This window comes from Ambystoma mexicanum, chromosome 8 (genome assembly GCF_040938575.1).
Source record: "Ambystoma mexicanum isolate Mex_15411 chromosome 8, UKY_AmexF1_1, whole genome shotgun sequence".
In the NCBI taxonomy this organism is placed as follows: domain Eukaryota; kingdom Metazoa; phylum Chordata; class Amphibia; order Caudata; family Ambystomatidae; genus Ambystoma; species Ambystoma mexicanum.
In genome coordinates, this window is record NC_090929.1 from 82,505,261 (window position 1) to 82,528,432 (window position 23,172).

The 23,172-nt window shown below is 47.4% G+C and overlaps 6 non-coding genes and 1 pseudogene across 6 annotated transcripts; all 7 read left to right on the plus strand.

Moving 5' to 3' along the window:
• The first annotated feature begins 4,752 nt into the window (after nt 1-4,752).
• LOC138474993 (small nucleolar RNA SNORD36) lies at nt 4,753-4,827 on the plus strand. The gene has a single exon (XR_011269197.1). It is a non-coding gene; the product is annotated as a small nucleolar RNA SNORD36 (small nucleolar RNA).
• A 255-nt stretch (nt 4,828-5,082) lies between these two features.
• On the plus strand, nt 5,083-5,155 carry LOC138474992 (small nucleolar RNA SNORD36). Its single transcript, XR_011269196.1, has one exon. It is a non-coding gene; the product is annotated as a small nucleolar RNA SNORD36 (small nucleolar RNA).
• A 1,697-nt stretch (nt 5,156-6,852) lies between these two features.
• LOC138475005 (small nucleolar RNA SNORD24) lies at nt 6,853-6,924 on the plus strand. The gene has a single exon (XR_011269208.1). It is a non-coding gene; the product is annotated as a small nucleolar RNA SNORD24 (small nucleolar RNA).
• Nucleotides 6,878-16,165, plus strand: LOC138473531 (large ribosomal subunit protein eL8-like; annotated as a pseudogene).
• On the plus strand, nt 7,214-7,288 carry LOC138474998 (small nucleolar RNA SNORD24). The gene has a single exon (XR_011269202.1). It is a non-coding gene; the product is annotated as a small nucleolar RNA SNORD24 (small nucleolar RNA).
• Nucleotides 7,567-7,639, plus strand: LOC138475003 (small nucleolar RNA SNORD24). Its single transcript, XR_011269206.1, has one exon. It is a non-coding gene; the product is annotated as a small nucleolar RNA SNORD24 (small nucleolar RNA).
• Nucleotides 13,201-13,274, plus strand: LOC138474997 (small nucleolar RNA SNORD36). Its single transcript, XR_011269201.1, has one exon. It is a non-coding gene; the product is annotated as a small nucleolar RNA SNORD36 (small nucleolar RNA).
• Nucleotides 16,166-23,172: the final 7,007 nt, after the last annotated feature.

Here is a 23,172-nt window from a genome sequence, read left to right on the forward strand (position 1 = left end):
CACTGTTCAAAACACTCTGCCGGAGTTGAAGGAGCAGTCCAACTGTTAGGGTAATTTTCCAGCATTGGATCTTTCATGGATTCACATGCTAGGGGTCTGCGGAGTCCCAGCTCGCAGAAGGCCCTAACTCATTCCCTTGTGCCAAGACGTTGAGGTCCACAAAAGTAGCAAAAGGTTACTGCTGTTTTATTACAAGCAACAAAACACACAGGAGTCATATGCATGGAGGAAAGTCTAGGCACATCTCTCTGCATACTGGCTCGCAGTCCAGTTTTGTAGACATGTGATGTCCTAGTCTGCGTCACTTGTTAAGACTCTCTCCAAAACCTAACATCACTCATGATAGGCCATTGAGTGGTAGTTCTAGCATAGGAACCTATAGATATTAGTGGATGCTGCTGTGTCAGGTGGTGTACTTGGATCATCCCTGAAAATTGTTACTCTGAAAATGTTACATTGGGTGAGCCCTGTGATTGGTTGGTAGACTCTGCCTCTAGACCCAAGGGTCCTGATAGGTCAGACTGCGGGCCCCCAAGCCTGAGACAAACACTGTTGCCAGCCCAAGAGATACCTGTTTGTGGTACATGTATACTATGTCTGCATTATACAAGTGTGTAACAGATTAATGCCATGAGAGCGTTCCATTCCCATCGTACAAGGTAACTGGAGAGTAGCAAGTATGTTGCGAACCAATGTCTAGTCGTGGGATGGCTGCTCTTTCCTTGGCCCAATATCAGCTTGGCCGAGTCACGTGGTTGGAGACCACTCTTGCCGGTTCAATTGCTTCGAATTAGCTTGTATTTTGGAGGGAATATTCTTTGCTGCAGCCGGTGTCACTATGGCTCTGTGTGTGGAATGTAATTTGCAACATTGTGGCCTTGGCTGCCATTGCTGCGGTCATGGCTGTTCTGCTTACACAGCACCTTGTGGTTTGAGATTTCTCAGACGATCATGGCCTATTGTATTTTCCTAAGGCCTGCTCCGGCTTCTATTATGTGTTCTCAATAGTGTCGATAGATTAGGGTGTGTCATGGTCGGTTGGGTCACTCCTCGAGTGCTCTGGTCCTTCTATGGGTACACAAGCTCTTCTTTCTGCTTTGATGTAACAAACCTAATGGAAAAATAATAAACGTGCTGACAGTATGTATATGTCACTGTCCTCTAACCCATAGAGCTGTATGTGTTCTTCGTGGAGATTGGGTGTGTCCCGAATGTGCGGATTGCACGTGTGCTTCCTGTCCAACGTGGCTGTGTCATGTCTAATGACTGAGGCATGGCTACAGAATCGACTAAAAGCACAAGAAATCGTCTCCAGCTTGGTCTTGTATAACTGCAGGGTTATATGGTCTGCTGGCAGGGAGGGTACCTCTCGTGGTGAATATCCATGGTGGGGGCAGTGGGGATTGGTATAAGCTCATGTGATTGGCGATCATCTTGTCATTGGTGCTTCTGGTTGGGGGAGGGGTCTTTCAGGACGCAAGGCAGTTCTGAATTTTCCCTCTTCACAACACTGAAGGAAGATCTGTCCCCTCACTAGTCCCAGGCATGACCAGTGCTGTGGACCAGGATCCGACCAACCAATCTGCAACGGATCATCTGTGCCAGAAGAGCAGACCTTGAAGTGGAGTATCCAGTCCTCGAGCCCTTGGTGAAGGTCTCACAGCAACCCAGAGGGCCAGACCAACCAAAGCTCCCTGTTCACCTGCACAGAACCGGTCGCTCCGTATTCCCTGTATCCTGAGCGAGAGGTAAGGCGCTGCTGCTGGTATCTGCGTTCCTCCGACCAGCTGAACCATTGCACTGCATCTCCATCATCCCAGCACGGTATCGCGCCTAGCAGAGCCTGTCAACTGCTAGGCCTGAAGTCTGCTCCATGCCAGAAACCAAACCAAAACCCGATGATCCTACCTGGAAGTTCCCACACGGCTGAGCCCAGCTAGCCACTACCTCATTGCTTGCACCTTGACACCCCCTTGATAACCACTTCATGACTGCTGACCCGCTGGAGAGTCACGCAGTTACTGAAGCCTGACTCGGCTAGCCTACGTTGAAGTTCTTGGGACCGCTCTGATCTGCAGCACTTGAACCGCCACCATTTGACCATGCAGAGCACCTGCATTTGACCCTGCTCGAGGCCAGTTTTCTCCCAGGGCCTCCGTAATTTTATTTTTAAATGTATAAAGCGCACTAGCAGCCTGAGGCATTGAGGCGCTGGGCCAAAGGAAAAAAAACTATTTACATGGTACAAAGAAGGCTACTGGTTAAGAGCATAGTAATTACATGGGTTATTTAGGTATATGAAATTTGTAGATGCAGTGAGCGGACATTGAGCACCTGGTCAAAGAATGTTGGGAGGTTCATGGAGAGGATGGTCTTAATCGCTTTGTGGAATGCTAGGTGGGAGGTTATTCCTCTGAGGTGTGGGTGGAAGCGACTTCCTCTGTGAGGCAACAATGAAGGGGAAGCTGGATCCTCCAGCGTGTGTTCTCAAGACCTTGGTCAATATGATTCGGTTGGTTTAAGGAGTTCTGGTGGTGTAGATTGAGTTGAGGGTTTTAGTGTCAGATTTGTAGTCTCCTGAGAGTGGGAAGAGGACCTGCATGTAATTTGCTTAGGTGATACCTTGGGCGTCAAAAAGGAGGAATAATGGCCTAGTGAATGTTGTACAGGGTGGGGGAGATGTAGGAACCCTGCGGGACACTGCACTTTGATTCTTGGGTGTGTGCTAGCTAGGTTGGAGAAGACCTTCATGACTCATCTTTGAGGCATTAGGTGATCCAAGCTATGGCATTAGTGGAGAAGTTGGCAGCAGAGGATAAGTGGTGGCAGAGGGTGTCATGGCCAACAAGGTTGAATGCTGCCGACAGGTGGAGGAGGGCTGGTTTGCCTGCATCTCTAATGTCATCCATTTGATTCTTGAGGTCTAACCAGGCTGTTTCGGTCCTGTGGCCTGGGCGGAAACCGGACTGATGGAGACCGAGAAGGTTATTAGCTGCTAGGAATTTTTTTACTTGGAGACATGCTGCCTTGTCCAAGATCTTTAGTAGAAATGGGACTGTGCTGATGTGTCTGCAATTCCCTGGGATAGTTGGGTCAAGTGCTGGTTTCTTTAGGAGTGGGCGTACCCAAGCTTCCTTAAGACTGGTTGGGACATGTTTGGTGACGAAGGAGGTGTTGATGTATGCAGTGCCCCAATGGTGTTTGTCCCCATGGCTGTGGGCAAAGGGCTGTCTGCTTGCATCGCCACTTGGCCTACAGGCTGCTCCCTAGGTGGCCTAGTGTGCAATCCGCAAGGGCTATCTCTTCCACTGATGCCTTCCTTGCCAGTGTCGTCCTGGTGGGCATGTACATGGAGGTCAGTTCACACCCTCACAATATTCTACTGTGTTGACAGACTCCAGAGGCGTGCAGTTGGACAGGCAGTGTGAAAGATTCCTGGCCTGATGACAGAGAATATTCAAACAGCACGTGAATCTATGAAACCTACCAATGCTGGATAACTGGAGTTATAGGTAACTTATTCCAACAGTACTACTGGCTCTGTTGCAAAAAGGAGCACATTTTAATTTGTAGTTGTTGGGCCCTTTTTCATTCATGCTTGGGGACATTTTTATGTCCTCATGCACGTGACCCTGGTTCAGGCATATGATCTAGAAAGCTGTGCATGGATCTCAAGCAGGCAGCTGTCATGAGGGCAATCAACGGAACAAAAGTAAGGTCCCCACCTTTATTGGAAAAACAACAGTTTGGGTGATTGCCTAGATTGGTAGACACAAATACAGTAAAATGGGGGTGGGTTTACACTTCTTCTCCTGGCCGTTTCCAGAACTCAGTGTATTTTAACCACAGACCCATGTAGTTGAATTAATACTCGGGCAGATGCACTATGAAGTGAAAAATGGAGGCAAATTGGCACCTTGTGGAACTCCAGAGGATGGGCATCTCCCCACTGCATTCTAGAAACGCGGTGGAGCAGTAAGAATTGAAGCCATTAATCTGCTCTGCTAGAGCAATTACTGATAAGATTCCAGGGCATGGAGAAGGCGTTGATGGTCGAGCAGATCAAAGGCTGCGGACAAGTCCAAGGATGAGCAGGCCAGTCTTGCTATCCACCATGATCCCCAACATGTGGGATTGTAAGTCAATCAGAGCTGTTTCCATGCTATGTGCCAGCCTAAAGCCTGATTGCCCCCATGCAACATGTTATTGGCTTTGACCTAAGATTGTAATTGTGTTGTGGCTAGTTTGTCTAGTTTCTTCAAAAGGAAGTGACAATTTGTTATGGGCCTGAGATTAGTTGGACCCCTAGGGTCGAGGCCTGCTTTTTTTGGGGTGGGGTGCACTGTAACCGCCTTGATGGAGGAAGGGACCTGCTTGTCCCGAAAGGAGGCGTTAACCAACCGTGTCAAAAAGGGAGCAAAGATGGCTCTCATTTCTCACAGCTACTGAGCTTTTTAAGCTGGCACACAAATACAGACCGGAGACTAAACGAGGGAAGAGGCAGAGGCTCGTGGCTCGTGCAGAACAGAAGGCTGCCGGCAAAGGGGATGCCCCTGCGAAAAGACCTCCAGTGCTTTGGGTAGGTAACTATACACCCCGTGGCATGTCTACAACTGGGCTGTTCAGTAGTTGGGGGTGGACTTCAAGGGTGGTGGTGCTCCAGTCTGGTAGAATTTTGCTGAATGTTGATGCCCGTGGTCCATACGGATTGCGGTACGCTTTTTTTTTCTTTTTTTATGGGGGACCCGGATATTGCAATGATGTTTGAATTTCTTCGTCTGAATTCATTTAAAGATAAAAAATACGAGCTTTTTAACCCTGAGCAATGGCAGTCCCAACTAGCAGAACTGAGTTTTACTCGTTTCACTTCTCTGTAGCAACGGTCCCTACATTCTCTCCTTTGGTGTGAACACAGTAACCACCTTGGTGGAGAACAAGAAGGCCCAGTTGGTGGTAATCGCACACGACGTGGATCCTATCGAGGTAGGTGACTGCTGGTGCATGTTTCTGCTTGGTAGAACCTCTAGTCTCGGCCTAGTTTCTTTTACTTGTTGGTAAATGGACTTGCCAGCAGCACTTTGATTGCAATGATGTATGAATTTCTTCACCTGAACCTCAATGAAGAGTAAACACTAGCTTTTTAATCCTGAGCAATCTTGAGCCAGTAGTGCTGCATGGTATATGGTTGGAAAAGCACTGCAACAGTCGGTCTTCTTTTCATCAGCTGGTGGTCTTCCTACCTGCACTGTGCCGTAAAATGGGTGTTCCGTACTGTATCATCAAGGGTAAGGCAAGGCTGGGACGTCTGGTTCACAGGAAGACCTGCACTTCAGTTGCCTTGACGCAAGTTAATCCGTAAGTTTTAATTTTTTATATCTCTGATTTGTCTGCATGACTAGTTGGTGTTAAAGACTCATGCATGGGGTGACTTGCCCCATCATATGTCGGTGTTGTCCCTTCCCACCTCTGCCCTCACTGTATGTGTTGATGTGGATCGTAGGGTCGGCACAGGGAGAGAATAGTGATCTCGTTTCCATTTTTTTTTTTAAAAAAATGGAATGTAGCAATTTGGGTTTGTTCAGTTTGCAGCATGTAATTTTGTAAATGGTTTGTGGGTATTTTTATAGCCTACATCGTTGCAATAACATCGCCATGCAAGAGTTGTACGCCCTTGCATCAATGGCTGTTTTTTTTTCTCACTAGGTGTAGGGTAGCAATGGGGTAGATAAAATGCCAGCAATGCTGGTTTGGGTTTTCCCAAAGGAGGGTGATCAATCGGTGCACCTTCCAGTGAGAGGTCATAACCACACAAAACCGTTCATGTTTTGACTCTTCTCTGACGGCTACAAGATCCCATCCAAGCCCAGAACCAAAAGATCTGGAGGTGGAGTAGCTCCCTGCTTCTGTCGCTCCTGTGCAGGCCTACTCCTCATTTTGAATGCCTGGTCTGCAGGCTCTCTCTCTCCTAGCCTCTATCTACAGGGCACCTGGGCAGGTCTCCCTCTTCCTCTAAATGGGCAGACTCCTCTCCTTGCCTCTACCTAAACTTCTCCTCGGAGACTAACATCCACTTGGATGCTTCTAATCCATCTGGGATCTTCGACAACCTCTGCGACGCGCCTGCACTCTGCAGGACATACTTTGGATGTTCTCATCTCCTGAGACATCACCCTCTTTAACCCTTTCACCACTCCTCTCACCTGAAACTCTCTATCCCTCTGGCAAAGCCCACCCCAGCACTGTCACCTACTTTCGCGGTCATGCAGCCCATGAAGCGTGTCGGTGAATGCAGTTTCCTCTACTTTCTCTGCTCATCCTGCAGCTGACTCACGCAATGACCCAGTTCTCTCTAATCTGCATCTTTCTATCTCCAACACTCTGGATATCCTTGCCCCTGTGAGATTCCAGCTACAAAGTGCAACTCTTTTTAGGACTCCAACCTCGCCACCATGAAACAAAGTGCAAAAGTGGAGGGCTTCAGGCACATCCTTTGGCTGGCCTGCTGCCTGCTTGAAAGGCAATACAGACCTTGTCCTGTCCAAAAAGAGCCCGCATTGAAGCCTGCATCTCTGCGGCCTCTAACACAGCCGGACACTTAAAAATCTGCAAGGAACTGGCCAATCCTGCTGCAGTCTTGACCTCTCCTGTTCCCTCCCACGAGGTGTCATCGTATAGCCAATATGAATAACTCGTATTAAGTGAGTAATGCACTGCTGAACCCTGTACATTTATTAATCGTGCCTGTTAATGGTCTATAGCGTCACCCATTTCTCCAAAAGGGTGAGTGGGCTGGGGGATTTGCAATCTGTCATTGCTAGGCGAGAGATTTTAAGGTATTGATATAAAGTGACGTACAGATGATGACTTTTAATATTTGCTCTGATTAACCACGATGGACACACTTCCACCAAGATCGCTGATGCACTGTCCATTTATTAAGCTGCACGATTGCTCGCCTTGCTTTTTTTTTTTAATTGTGGCTGTTGCAGCAAATTCTTTGCTTCCCTCCCCCCAGCCGAAAGGAAAGAAGGCCAAGGGGAAGAAGGTGGCCCCGGCCCCTTCAGTGGTCTAGAAGCTTGAGGCCAAGAAAGTGGTCAACCCGCTTTTCGAGAAGAGGCCCAAGAACTTTGGCATTGGTGAGTAATACTGCTGTCTACTCGCCCACGTGGGCACCTAAGGTGGCATGGCAGGTCTGCCTGCATTTCATCCTCGCTGCAAATGATGCAAACGAATATTTGCTATCTGAATCCTGGTGATTGACATGCATTCCACCAAGATCGCTGATGCACTTCTGGGGAATCTCATCGCTATAGGCGCGTTGAAGTGTATTGTCTGTTCTCATAAAACACTTCTGTCCTGCAGGCCAAGATATTCAGCCCAAGTGCGATCTGACCCGCTTCGTTAAATGGCCCCGCTACATCCGGCTTCAGCGGCAGAGGTCCATCCTGTATAAGCGACTGAAGGTGCCCCCTGCAATCAACCAGTTCACACAGCCACTGGACAGGCAGACCGGTATGTGGCCATGGCTTAAGGGTTGGAGGGGCGTTATCTGTCTGGTTATCAATGTGCACATGATGTCAACAATATTTGCTATCTGAGAAATCGTGAAGGACACCCATCCACCAAGATCGCTGATGCACATAGTGCCTTAGGTCTGGGGGTAACGCGTTTTCATAAGCCAACAGGAGCGGGGTGAAGGACTGACGGGTGCCAGGTGTTTTGGACTTCACATTCCACGATACCTCACCATTGTATATGCTTGCATGGACTGATGGGATTTTAGTCCAAAACGTCTAGAGCCAAACGTTTCATACCCCCTGCTCGAGGCATAACTTTCACTACGTGGACGCATTGATTTGAATCTTAACCTGGGCTTTCTATTTCTCACAGCTACTCAGCTTTTTAAGCTGGCGCACAAATACAGGCCAGAGACTAAACAAGAGAAGAGGAAGAGACTGTTGGCTCGTGCAGAACAGAAGGCTGCCGGCAAAGGGGATGCCTCTACGAAAAGACCACCGGTGCTTCGGCCAGGTATCTATACAACACATGGCACGTCTACAACTGGGGCTGTTCAGTAGTTTGGGGGTGGACTTCCAGGGTGGTGGTACTTTGGATGTTCTCATATCCTCAGACACGCCCCCCTCCCCTATCTAACCCTCTCACCACTCTCTTGGACTGACTACTTTACTCTCACCTGAAACTCGCTATCCCTCTGGCAAAACCCACCCCAGCACTGTCACCTACTTTCGTGGTCATTCAGCCCATGAAGCATGTCAGTGAATGCCTTTGCCTCTACTTTCTCTGCAGCTGATTCACGCAATGACCCAGCCTTCTAATCTGCATCTTTCCATCTCCAACATTCTGGACATCCTTGTCCCTGTGAGAATCCAGCTGAAAAGTGTAACTCTTGGTATGACTCCGACCTCGCCACCCTGAAACACAAGTGCAGGCTGGCTGAGAGAAAGTGGAGGGCTTCGGGCATATCCTTTGACAAACTGGCCTACTGCCTGCTCCAAAGGCAATACAGACTGTCTTCTCCAAGAAGAGAGCCCACATTAAAGCCTGCATCTCTGCGGCCTCTAACACAGCCAAACTCTTAGAAATCTGCAAATTGGCCAATCCTGCTGCTGTCCTGCTCCCTCCCAGGCCCTGTGTACGGCTGTGGCCTCTCACTTCACCACTAAAACTCAGGACATTCGGTCCTCTATCTCCTCTCAGGGGGGTCCCCCGACTTGGCCAATTCGCCGTCCTCCTTTCTCTCTGGCTACACCTGACGAGGTTTCTAGAGAAGTCTAAAGTCGTCCAATCGGGTGCTTCCCCTGCTCCTAGGACCATATTGACACCAGCATGCAGATTTCTGCAATTCGCTTTCACCACTGGAACTTCCTCTTTCTCCTCAAGCACTCCTTGTGCACCCCCTCAAACAGTCGGCTGATCCTACCAGTCTGTAAAAGCTGTCCATCTCCCATTCTACACAATTAATCTGTTCAGTATGGTTTCAGAGCTGCCAGAGACCCGGAAACTGCTGCTCTCTAGCCTTGATTTAAGCACTCCTGTCCTCATCGTCCATCTTCTACCTTTGACATGGTCAACCACTCCATCATGATCAATCTACTCTGAGAATCTGGGCATCACAGATCAGGCCCTGGAGGAGTTGTCCTCCCCCTTGGATCACCCCTCCCAGGTCCAACTGGCATTCTGCGTGGCTCTATCCTCTCACCCTGGTTTTTCAACCTCTAACTGGCCCCTTTGTTGCCTTCTCTTTCAGTGTTATGCAGATTACACTTGGCTCTCCTTCAGGCTCCCCTCAGCCGCTGTCAACTCTATGGCTCATTCCTGACACTGCGATTCAGGATTGGCGCACCTCCCAACCATCTCTGCCTTAATGCCCATAAGACATTTTCTCATTAAGACACCTGTGTCCCTCACTCACTCTGGCCGCCCTCCTTGGGCCCTCTTTCTTCGCCTTTCTGTGAGGCAACAAAATCCTGGTGTCCTCTTCAACTCCACTCGCATCTGATTTTGGTAAGGTCCCACCAGCTGCACCGCCTCAAAGGTACTCTTCCCTTTCTCACCTTCGTCCAGAAGCTGTCTCCAAATCCCTGGTTCTCTCTAGGCCGGATACTGGAACAACCTTTCTCAATCTACCTTCAGCAACTAATCCAGAACAGAACTGAGAGACTTCCTCTTGGCCTCTGTCTTGATATGGGCAAAATCTTCCTCGGGGCCAGCCCTTTGAGAGCAAAAAGTACCCAATTCAGCCCAAAATACAGGTTCTATTGTGCTGAGCAGTGAACTCATGCTAGTGACAAATGACACCTTCAATAAGTTTTAGTATTTATTCTAAACAGTGAATTTCATATACATTTTGGGATTCAAGTTAGAGAAGATTACAAAGCACAAAACTTGGAGAAACATAGAGAAACATAGAGAAACATAGAGAAACACAGTCTTACGCCCCTTCAATCAGCACTGGGAGACCCTGGCCCTCATAAGCTAGCTGTAACAAGCCCCGCTCAGAGGACAGCGCTGCTGGGTGCCGTCAGAGCTCCAATTCCGGGCACTTGATCTTGCTCGAACCAAGTCCACAGGACGATCTCCCACCTGAGTCATGTGAGCATGCATATTTTATAATCTCGTGCTGTCCGTCCATGACGCACAGTTCCAGAACTTTCCCTGTGCAAAATATAGGCTGGCTCATGGAAAAACCCAGCTCTGTAAATTTCCACTGTGCTCCTTCTTCTGAGCCCCTCCCTGGAGCCCATCTGCGCGAAAGCTCAGGAATGTCTTATCAGTGCCTTCCCAGAGAAAGGGAGATTAGTTTACAGGGCTACCGTTAGTGAGGCAGAATATTCTCTAAAAGACATGCACTCATAGCTTAGTGTTCATAGCGCTTAAGACTTGCTATCTAAGCGCTATATAGGTGCCATAATGTTCCAAACACTCCAATATTGTCTATTAGCTTACAGAGCAGGGGCCTTCGCCCTGCCTGTCTATCAACAATGCATAATGTGACCTATCACTCATACTAGGCCTGCATATTCCTTGTAGCTCACTACTGCAATAATGGAAGTGCTACAACAGACTACTGTCAGCATTTTTGGCACATACTTTGAATACACTATTGGCTTTCAGCGGCTAATGCTGTCATCTAAAGCCCTGATTGGCAAGGTTGCAATTTTGTGTATCACTACAGCCTCATGCCCAGGGACCAACTCTCCAGCCCTGCAATCTCTCCACTGGCTCCCTGTGGCTGAAAGGATACATTTCAAGGGCTTGCATTACATCCAACTCTATTCCTAAATACCTTCCTTAGCGCAGCTAACCCCAACTTTCTAAGGGTCACGTGCTTCTCCAGGCACATGGGGGGCAAGATCTCTCCTCTGGTGCCTCCCCATGGAATGACCTCCCTGCCCCTCAAACTTGTGCTAGACCACCTTAAGTTCCAGAAGCCGCTCAAACCTTACTCTTCTCCTCTGCCTTCTCTCCCTCCCCTGCTGACCACTTACGTAACTGTCAGCTGCACTGCCTGGTTGCTTGGCTGTCCTGTCTCACTAGGTACCAGACTCTCGCTCAGCCACTCCTCTGCTTCCAGGCTATCTGCTCACTTATGGGCTGTAACTTAACTCTGCAGTTCCTTGCACTTACCCAGAGGTATGCTGCACTTAATCGGAGCATTGCTGCCCTGTTTCAAATAGCTGGAAACAAGCGTGTGGTAAATTTACATTTATGGATGTAGATTTGGGTGATCATACTCTGCTACTTTTCATTGACATTAGCAGGTCCTGATCTTCATAGAAGACCTGAGTTCATGGGCCTTAAGGGGGCGAATAACAGGAGAACGTTTACTTGGAATGAGAAAACAGTCATGCAATTTAACACCTTAATTCTAGAGAATCTGACCCTGGCCTCCCATCGATACTCAAGGGAGGAGGTCCTCACATTGGGGGGGGGGGGTTTATTACATCAATATCATGATGTCGTGTGCCTATAAATGGCGGGTGGGACCGCGATATACAGACATATGTAATGGTTGGGACTCCAGAATCCATAGATCCGTGCTTAATAAATGCAGGGATTTGATGATCCTTAAGAATTTACCCATCGTTTGCTGAACTGCAGCTTAGAAACAACATGTATCCTGAAATATAAAAATGTGGTCAAGTCTTTGAAAATAGATCGATACCTTGTAGCCCATAAACGGATGATGGAAAATCTATGTAAGGGTAGGGATGTAACATTTTGGCCTACTATTAATAATACCCTTACCGCTGTTAAAAATGGACTTGAATGTCCTATCCAAGCAGAGACATGGTGCGCTTATTACAAGAAAAAATTTGAATTGCCTTCCAAATTTGCTATGGAACAGGACTTGTTGCTCTTGGGATCTTGGGGATATTATCTGGGCCATTAATAAACTTAAGTCATCTAGAGCGCCGGGCCTTGATGGCATGCCTCTGTGTCATAAAGGCGGAGCCAGATATATGGGATAAGTTGCTTAAACCTATATTTGATGACATCTTTGCAACACATACCATCCCCAAATCCTGGGCCCAAAGTATTATAGTACCTATATTTAAAGGGCGATGTTCTTAATCCTAACTACAGACCCATAGCCCTTCTGGACGCGGCTAGTAAGGTCTTTGATATTTTGCTTTTAAGAGATCTTAATAAAGTGATAAGGAAGAATGCCTGTTCAGTAAATTTCAGGTCTGGTTCAGAGAGGGCTTGGGTACTAATTTGAACGGGAATATCCTGGCCCACCTGAGAGATACAGTCCATCAGTCTAACATATGAGAGATTTTTCTGGCATCTTTAGACCTTTCCAATGCCTTTGACGGTGTTATTAGAGCGAGACTATGGACAAAAATGTTAGCTTTGAGTATTCCCCGTAAAATTATCCAACTCTTGGGTCTGCTCCATGGGAATACTTCGGTCAGGGTCTGTTTGACCAAGGAAGGTGCTCTCTCCGAGGCCATTGCCACTAGTGTAGGGGTCAAGCAGGGCTGTTCGCTCGCGCCAACACTCTTCAACCTATATGTGTGTGATGTGGAGGACTTGTGGCAGGGCTCTTCCATTGCACCGGCTAGGCTGGGGAGTTTGCCTATGGAGTGGATGGCCTTTGCTGACGATTTTATTCTTTTTGATCGTACCCCCCGTGGCCTCTGTAGAAAGATGGACATCTTTTATCAATATGCAATTCCAAATAATCTTTCACCTAATGCCTCCAAATCCCGGACTATTGTGATAACAAAAAAGATCGATTAAATCCTATAGTTGGAGGATGGGTGAAGACCTGGTGGAACAGGTCCAAGCTATCACATATTTAGTCTATAATTTTACTAATAGATCAAGCCTGAAGATGTGGACTATTATTGCAACAATAAAAAATAAAAAAAATTGCTGCCCTGTTTCCCTGTCCCTCTCCATTGCACTCACCAACTGCCCGCTCCGCTTGCACTTTCATGCTCCTGCACGATTTGCATGACGCTGCCTAGTAAGATAGTTTCTCTTGTCCTCCCTTGGCACCCCTAGAAACACTTCTGTACACATGCGTTATACACATGCGTTATAAATATATCAAGTCGGCCTTCATGGTAGCTGTCAGTCTCGACCGTCTACAACTCAGTGGTTTGTGGCTAATAGGGGGCACCTGGTGCTATAAACATGTTGGGTAACTGCCTATAGGGGAACCTTTTCTGGCAATTATGTATTTCGAATGTCTTCACCTGAACAAATCATGTGGTGTTTCGAGATTTTTAACCCTGAGCCAAAGAAAAGGTTCCCAAGTGGGAGAGGAATGATTGGTACTTGGGCTGTAATTGACCTGGTGTTTTTTTTTTTTGTTTTTTTTACAGAGAAGATAAAGATGCATTAGCAAAGCTGGTGGAGGCTGTCGGGACCAACTACAATGACATGGCATTATAACGCGCCTATACACTGGTGCTTCAAGGTGCGAAGAGGGTGGGGAACAGGGGGAAGACGGAACAATCCTACTAGGCCAGTTGTCATTCATCACGCAAGTGCATGGGAAGGGTGGAGAAGTGCAGTACATGGGATAAGAAAATAAATGGGTAAAGTACGGCCAGCAGGTGGCAAGTGCAAGGGTAAGTGCAGACATCAGGTGTCAAGTGCTGGTAGAGGGACTGTAAGGATACAGAAAACAGTCCCCAAGTGTGGGGTTGCCAGGAGGGCAGTGCAGGAGTGCGACTGGTGGGGGAGGGGACCTGGGCCCGAGATCAGAGGGCAGCCAGGCAACCAGTGCAAGTCTGTGTCGGCCAGGAAGTCCACAAGGAATAGGAGGAGAAAAAGCCGAAGCAAAGAGAAAGGTTTTGAGGTGCTTCCGAAACTAAGATGATTCTCTTTGTTTCAAGGAGGCTGTTCCAGAGGAAGGCCCCAGCCAAAGAAAGAGATCTACCACCAACTCGTTGCTTGGAGAAGCAACTGACCCGGAGGGAGTTTAATGCTGATGAGCGAAGAGCTCAAGAAGGAAAGTACTTGGGAAGAGAGAGTTAAAGGTATTGCGGCCCCAGAAGGGCTTGTGGACAATGCAGAGGGTTTTGAACTTAATCCTCGCAGCCACAGGGAGCCAGTGCAGTGCTCAGTCCTGGAGAGATACGATCCCTGGGCTTGAGGCCAAGGACAAGTCTTGCAGTCCTGTTCTGGATAAGTTGCAGAGGGCGGAGAGTAGAAGCAGGCATATTTAGAAAGAGGCAGTTGCAATAGTCAAGCCTAGAGAGAACCAGAGGTCTGGAGACGGTGAGCTTCTGGGGGAAGGAGAGGAAAGGCAGAATACCTCTGAGGAGGTGCAGTTGGTAGTGTGACTTCTTAGAGACGTCAGAGATGTGAGGAGATTGTAGTCGAAGGTGACCCTGAGGTTTTTACCCTCACAGGTGGGAGCAGGAAGAGGGCCAATAGAGGCTGGCCAGAAAGCTACAGGAAAGGAGGGAGCGGGTGTGCCAACGAGGAGAATCTCAGTCTTACTGGCATTAAGGCAGAGGTCATTGGCGGCACACCACTCCTGGATAGTAGACACAGTCAGAGATGAGGGAAGTAGAGGAGGAGGCCGAGGATAGCCTGAAGACGAGCTGATTGTCATCGCATAGCACTGAAAGTTGGGGCAGAGAGCGCCAATGCGGTGGGCTGGGAGTGCCAGGGATTGGTTGAACAGCCAGGGAGAAAGGTTAGACCCCTGGGGGACACCACAGGTAGTGAAAAAGATAGTGGAGAGGAACGACCCAAGTAGGACCTGAGAGGGTCGGTCGCAGAGGAAAGATGTCAGCCACGCCAGAGCCTGATCGGTGATACCCAGGTTATCACGGAGACGGTTGAGCAGGATGGCATGGTTGACAGTATGAAAGGCAGAAGAGCGATCAAGCAGGATGAAAATGACAGATGACGGATATGATGAGGTAAGGCCTGTCTCAGTTCCCCATTGGCTGGGTTTCCCCACTGGGCTTTTGGTGTCTGTTCCTGGATCAGTTAGTCCATAATTGTTAGCACCCTTTGCATGTCTGAACTACAGTCCGCAGCATGTCCACCATTTTACTGCCCTCCTGTAGTTTTTAGTTAATCTTTTCAGTAGGCTGCCAGGCACTTGAATGTGCCCTTTATGCACCATATGTTGTAGATTTTCAGTAGCATGCCTTCCGTCTCGGGTGCCCACCTCGAATAGTTGCTGCAATTAACTAAAGTGCTGGCAATTGGCTGGTCTTTCCCAGAGGGATCAGGCAGCAAGGCTGCCTCCGATCTGGAAAAACCATGTGCGCTGTGCAACTGGCTTACGGTTTGGATAGTTGAAGCTGGAAGGTCATTCTTGGCAATAAGGCAACTTGAATGTCTGAACTGAATGCCTTAACCTCTTGTTTGCGTTTTATAGTTTGTACAGTATGCTCCTTTTATACTTTGCCACCAACAGTTCAAGAAACACTCCTCTGTTTTACCAGGCTCTATGCCTAATCTATTGAGGCACATGATTAGATGTGGGGTGGCAGGTAGGTTCTATGCCATTTCTCGGTTGTAATTTCTATGGGTTTTTAATTCATCAAATTGATTTATTTTTGGGGGTTCACTTCCCCACCCCCACTATGTTTTTCGGTGATACCCGTCGAATTACATGAATGCTATACTGGCAGGTAATCGCCACCCCTACTCACTGGTGGATCCCACTGTACTGACCACAAACCTTCATCTGGACAGATTTGATCCGTCCACACACCTGTGTGATGGTTGCTTACACCCGAGCAGAGCATCATAATTATGCTACAGGGTGACCTATCTTATTACTGCGCACCGCTACCACCCAATGTCAGTCTCCAGGTGCTCTGGTGTGCCTCTAGTCCTTTGCTTAACCCTCAAGTCACATGCATACCCACCCCCTTTTTGGGTTCCTGTAGTCTACAGGGATGGTGTTTGGCTCCACACTAGTGTACATTTTGATATTGCATCCCATAATAGATGTACTGTCACTTGGTGTGGGGATGCAATCTTTGACTCCAAATTGTCAATTGCAGTTAGGTGTTGCTTGTTTTTGACATGAGTGGCTTGTGACTACTTTTATTTTTCTACAGATTCGTCGTCACTGGGGTGGTGGTATCCTGGGCCCCAGGTCTGTGGCCCGCGTTGCTAAACTGGAGAAGACCAAGGCAAAGGAACTGGCCACCAAGCTGGGATTAAGTAACCATGTCTGTTCTGTACATATAAATAAAATGTGACAGTTGTCCATGGATTGTTTATCTGGGTCGTTTCTACAGGTGGCAAGCCCCCTAACTGGAGTGGTTGAGTGCTCTGCAATGTGTCCTCTAGCATGGAAATGCAGGTGGCTTGACAGCTTTAAACTGACGGGCAGAAGCAATGAGTGATCATAGCCCCATCTTCCTTGTGGTGATGCATGCATTTGTTGCAGCAGTTTTCTCCTTTGCAACACATTCGTTTTTGGGTGCTTCTGTGAGAGTGTCTTGAAATGGGGAAAATCTTCCTCGGGACCAGCCCTTGAGAGCATAAATTACCCAATTCAGCCCAAAATACAGGTTCTATTGTGCCGAGCAGTGAACTCATGCTAGTGACAAATGACACCTTCAAAAAGTTTTAGCATTTATTAGAAACCGTGAATTTCAGCAACATCTTGGGATTCAAGTTAGAGAAGATTACAAAACACAAAACTTAGAGAAATGCAAAATATAGAGAAGCATAGACCTTAGAGAAACAGAGAAACAGTCTTACGCCCCTTCAATCAGCACTGGGAGACCCTGGCCCTCATAAGCTAGCTGTAGCAAGCCCCGCTCAGAGGACAGCGCTGCAGGGTGCCGACAGAGCAGCAGGTTCCGGACACTCAATTTTGCTCGAACCAAGTCCACAGATCGATCTCCCACCTGAGTCATGTGGGCATGCATTTTATAATCTCGTGCTGTCAGTCCATGACGCACAGTTCCAGAACTTTCCCTGTGCAAAATATAGGCTTGCTCATGGAAAAACCCAACTCTGAATTTCCACTGTGCTCCTTTCTGTGCCCCTCCCTGCTTGGAGCCCATCTGCGCGAAAGCTCAGGAATGTCTTATCAGTGCCTTCCCAGAGAAAGAGGATCTGTTACGAAGCCATGCAGGGCTACAGTTAGAAAGGCAGAATATTCTAAGAGAAGCCGAGATGAATTAACCCCATGTGAGCAAGCTCTAAAAGGCATGCACTCATAGCTCAGTGTTCATAGCACTTAAGATTGGCTATCTAAGCGCTATATAGGTGCCATAATGCTCCAAACACTCCAATAATGTCTATTAGCTACAGAACTGGGGCCTCCCCCCTGCCTGTCTATCTACAATGCATAATGTGACCTACTAGGCCTGCATATTCCTTGTAGCTTACTACTGCGTAATGGAAGTGCTACAACAGACTACTGTCAGCATTTTTGGCACATACTTGGAATAAACTATTGGCTTTCAGCGGCTAATGCTGTCATCTAAAGCCCTGATTGGCAAATTTGCAATTTTGTGCATCACTACAGAGTCCAGATTGGGAAGCACATCGTCGAGAACTGATGTGGCATGGAACTGATGCTTCAAGTGGTCACGTTAAGTAAACCAATTACTTCAAACAGACCTGGAAACCTTAAGCTGGGTGCAAATCCTAATATCAGTGCCTTATGTTTTACAAGAGGTTAAATTGCAGCGCATGAGTGTTTGCCTTCTATTCGGGTTGACGTAACCTGGTTGCCATGCTATGCCCACTGCTGGTTGCTTTAATAGTAACAGACCTGTTGGTTAATAAGTAAGGTGGGAAACTGGTGGTTGGGTAGAAACCTCCAAGCAGTGAAAGTTAGGTACGTTTTGTTCAGAACATTTGGTTTGAATGATGCTGTGCTGGGAGGGGTCCTTGGTCATGGTGCTAATGTTGGGTAACATTGAATCTGGACGGAGTGGCTGTGTTAACGTGGCTGTCCGTTTGAGGCCGAGTAGTATGGGATAGAAATAAATGAGGTGTGAGTTGGCTGCATAACTATACCCTTCCTTAAATAGTTGTACACTGCGCAAAATAAAAACCAGAAATAAAATATTCCTGGAACCACATGTTTGCTTTTATGACTATTGAAAAGCAGCCTTACTGCCTGATTCATGGAATTATTTGCGCTGAAAACGCAGATTTGTGTGCCTTTCTGCCTGAAAATCCCCATACTTTAAACAGGGATTTTCGGGCAGAAATGCGTGCAAATCTGCGTTTTCAGCGCAAATAATTCCATGAATCAGGGTGTGTGTTGGAAGCTTTGTGGAGATTCCTGCTATCCAGAAAACTCCCTTCTTGGTGTCTTGATCTTCTGCTGTATGCTGAAACCCTAGGCCTAGGTCCAGGGGTGGAGTGGCGTGTGGAGTGGCGTGGCCTGGACCTCCCATGAATAGGCCCCTGCTACTGTCATACCCACTCAGTCCTCCAAATACCTCGTCTGCTGGCTTGGTGTCAGTACTAGCCTCTCGCTGACTGGCCATAATCCACAGGCTCCCTGGCCCCGTCTTCCTGTCAGTGGGTAAATGGGTAAAAGAGACATGGCCTCAACACAAGGTGTATTAACAGGTAGACAACCGTGGACTCTAGGGAGCATAATTCTGCTCAGCCATTCCCCTTTTCTCCTGATTTCGTTGTTTCTAGTCGCTTTGCAACAGGACAGTGCCAGCATTGTTCTTGGAATTTTATACATTAGTGCAGTTCCGTTGGTGGATGGAGGGATGAATTAAGAAATTAAAAGATTAATTATATAAAGCATAACTATTCTGATGGCTGTGGGAAAAAGGATTACAACTTTTAATAAAGGAATGTTATGTCTATGTAGAAGTGAAGGGGTTTGGGGGACTTGGTAGTGTAGGGCAGTGTACTTGATGCCAAGAGGAGCAGGTGTGAAGGATAGTGGTCCACTGTAACAATCTAGATAATTTACAAGCCACTTAGGCGGATCGGAAGGAGTTGGACACATTAACATTCTGATTTCAGGGACAAATTGAGGAGCGCCGAGTGCTATTTAGCTCCTGGTAATTGAAAGCTTAAAGCAGGAGCTTGTTTTAGCCACCAGACTACATCTCGCATTGGGACAGAGGGACCACACATCACCCTACACTGGCTCCCAATTGGACATCTGGGTATGTCCAAGCAGAAATACCTATAGGATTCAAAGGGAAAGTGTGCACAAAAATGTTATTGTTTTTAAATGATGGGCAATAATCAAACATCTTTTTAAAGAAAGTTCCTATGTAAGATTTTAAGCAAATAAGGCTCAAACACAATGTCAAGCACTAAGAGTCATCTATTTTCTGAAATGGATAATCCTCCTGTGCTATCTCTGCCCTTGCGGCACTAATGAAGCACAAGCCACCTACTGGAACTTTTATTACAGCAGCTTTTGCTTCATTATTGCTGGAGAGCAGAGCATGCAGGAAGGCGGCTGCTGCTGGTGAGTATTTTTCCTTTTCTTATAAAACCAAAGAGAACCACAGCAATTATAAATACAACCACATGGCTCAGGGAAACAAAGAAAACCACAGTAATTACAAAGGTTCCATGTCATTTAATTGCGGGATGTTTTTTTGCGGGGGTTTTTACAACGTTTTTTTAAAGAAAAAACTCATCGAATAATTCTTTTTAAAATTTGGGGGGGTTACCGCCAATCCTCCACCCCCTTTATTTTTGTATATATTCCCAAACACCCAATTTATATATTCTTCTAACCCCCACAAAAAGTTATTTCACAAAAAAAATTCACAGTAAAAAAACAGCGAAAAAACATCCTGCGATGAAAGGACGTCGTACCATTATAAATACAACTGTGTTGTATTTATAACTGCATTGGCTTTCAGAGACTCAAAGCGAAGTACCAGCATTTATAAATACAACCTTGTTGTGTTTATAAATGCAGTTGTTTTCTTAGGTTTCCAGGGTTCCTGACCCGGGGAGCCTGGGAAACAAACTTAAAAGAAAATCATGGCGATTATAAATACAACTGTGTTGTCTTTGATTACGCTGGCTTTCGCTTTGAGTCTCGCATGCTCTCCCGGGCCGGGTGAGCCCGGGAGACTCGAAGCAAAAGCCACTGCATTCATTTAACAGCACTGTCTCTGCCTCTTCTCTGAGGTTGCTTGCTTCCACACGGACACAGCAGTTTCTGACAAGGGCCTCCAAGCCACAATAACATTGGCTCAATCCTGTGCTTTCCAGCTCGTGCCCATAGCAGCCTAAGCAGTACTGTGAATAACTATAGGCCTGAAACCAGGGCGATAACGCTGCTGAAAATACTCTGGCAAGACTCACTACCATCACTCTCAAAGCTGAAAATCCCTGGGGAACATTCCCGCAGCATGCCTCACTGGGAGGAATAGCCCAGAGCCGACTAGTACAGCCCTACTCTAGAAGCCGGCAATTAAAACGTGTGGCCCCCTGCCCAGGTAAAAGATCACTGATCACAACGACACAGCCCAGGTTGCATTAGTCTTCCTGCGTTCTGAGGAGACTCGGGTAACCTTGTACGCTGAATACCCTCTAGCCGGACAGTCTCGACCTCCCCAGAAGCAACAGCGGTCTATTGATTTAACCGAGGAGTAAGCTGGATCCTCGCACCTTAGTTACATTGTGAAAGTTGGGCCGAGCAGGCTCTACAATGGAACCAGACGAAGTTCAGAGCTCCTCGGAGGTTCCAGGTAATGATCTTGATAGAGCCACTAAATCAGACATTCAGCTCCTTTTGGGCGAAATCAGATTGATCAAATCCAGCCATACGGAAACTGTTTCCGATTTAGACAAAGATGGCTAAAGTGGAGGATCGATTGGAAGCAGTTGAGAGCAATCGGGAGACATTGCAACAATGCAGCATGAGGCAAGGCTCTTGGACTTAGAACAGAAAGAATGGGACACTGAGTCAAAAATTGGTGACCTGGAAAACGGGGAGCGATGATCTAACATTCGAATCACAGGCCTGGAAGTAGAGCAGGGAGTCCCAGGCGGGACTGGAAAGTAAGGTTGAAGCCCTAATTCCATCCCTGTATGACGAAATGAACCCCCCCCTAAGCTTGAATTTGATGGGGTGCACAGAACAGGAGGCCCGCCAAGAGGCCCCATCATAAAATGCCACTACTATACACAGAGACGGGACATTTTACTGAAAGCGAGAGAAAAGGACAATGATAGAATTTAAAGGCTCAAAAGTAAAAATTTACCAGGATCTCTCAGCAATGACCCTGGCGAAAAGAATAGGATGTCGTCCCCTCACGGTTTGGCTGCAAGAGAAGGGAGTGCAGTACCATTGGGGCTACCCCTTCTTGTTATCATTCGTGTTCAGCGGTGAGGATTTCAGGATAACCACAGTTGAAGAAGCAGAGCGAGCACTCCGGCACCTTCAAAGTCCCGCCGCAGGTTCAGACTCTAACACCCGAAGAGAACCCACAGGGCCGCGACGTGACCCAGCGCCAAACACTACATCCACAACACTATTATACACACGCACGCAGCACTGTTGCAGCAGGTTTCACATTTCCCTGCAAAGGTAGGTCACCCGCTGCACAAGTTACAGGGTGACGGGGCACCATTAGCATTTTTCACTTGTAGGAACTGCTTGGTCTGGCGGTACAGTCTTAAGATCCCTAAATGTGAGATGCCTCAATTCACCACAAAAAAGGTCTATGCTGGCACGACAGTTCAATCGGTCCAAGTTGGATATTCTGTTTGTACAAGAGATAAAATACACCCACGGGGAAGAGCGTAAGATTGTTGGAAAGGAGATTGGAGACACAGTATGGGCTTCGGATCCTCATAAAAGGGGCAGGGTTGGAATTTTGTTCAAAAAATCCTTGGGACTCCAGATAGAGCACACATATAGGGATGCTCAAGGTTGATAGGTTGCGCTCAAGGAAAAGTTGAGAGCATGCACTGTCACACTCTGCTCTGCTTACGCCCCCAACCAAGGACAGTCAAGTTTCTTTGAACCTTTGTTTGAATTTCTGGAGGGAGGGCACACTGGTCTGTGGGGGACACTTTAATGTAGTGGGGAGCGGGACTGGCACCCAGTAAGGCAAAATACCCACCCGCCGAGTAAGCTACAGGGGAATAGATTCCTGGGCCAGTTAAAGGAACCATCTAATTGACTCATGGTGAACAGCTCACCCGAAAGACAGGGCCTTTACTTTTTTTCTCCCCCGCACCGAACTTTCTCGAATAGATTACCTCTTACTGGGAGCAGAAAGCGAAGGAGATATCCTGGGATCGTCCACAGATGTGGTGGCCTGGTCTGACCATGACCTATGCGCACTAGACCTTGATCTGGGCCTGGTGCCTAGACCAGAGCAAAGATTGGTTTCTAATGACTTCCTGTGTAGGGACCCAGTGTTCAAGGAAACTCTCTGATGCCATCAAAAGTTATTTTGAGACCAACTATGTTGATGGGATGTCACTGAACTCTATATGGGTTGCATGGTAGGCCACAATAAGGGGAATCCTGATAGCTGAAGGGGCGGCTAAAAAAAAAAAGACTGGCAACTTAGGGAAGGGGAATTAAGAGCTGACATTTCCCCACCTAGAACGGGCTCTTAGGTGCCACCCTACCCAATGTGAGGACTTGATTAAAGCGCTGATGGGAGAACTAAGGGACCTATGGAAAGGAAAGGCGCTAACTCAACTTAAATACTTTAAGCAGACATTTTTCGAGAAAGGGGACAAAGCTCATACAATGCTGGCCAATTGGTTGTGAAAACGGAGGGCAGATAGAGCAGTGTACAAAATCCACGATGAGTCCGACACCCCTCTCACTAAAACGCTAGAGATTCAGTTGTTTTTCAAGGTTTTACACAAAGCTGTATACAGCGGAGGGTGATGGTGAACCCTCAGCTATTGAGGGATACTTAGCCGTCCGCCAATAACAGGAGCATCTAGACATGTTAAATGCCCCGATCACCATAGAAGTGCAGGGAGCCATCTCTAACCTAAAGACGGGCTCAGCGCCAGGGCAAGACTGCTATATGCCAGCCTTCTACAAATCCTACTGTAACACCCTTACCCCACTAAACTCTTCAACTCGATCCTAGCGACAGGGCAAGCCCCCAAAACGTTCACTGAATCTATCATTGTCATCCCCAAAGAAGGCAAAGATCCCCTAGAATGCTCATCATAACGCCCAATCTCCCTCATCAATGTCGATGCTAAAATGTATTC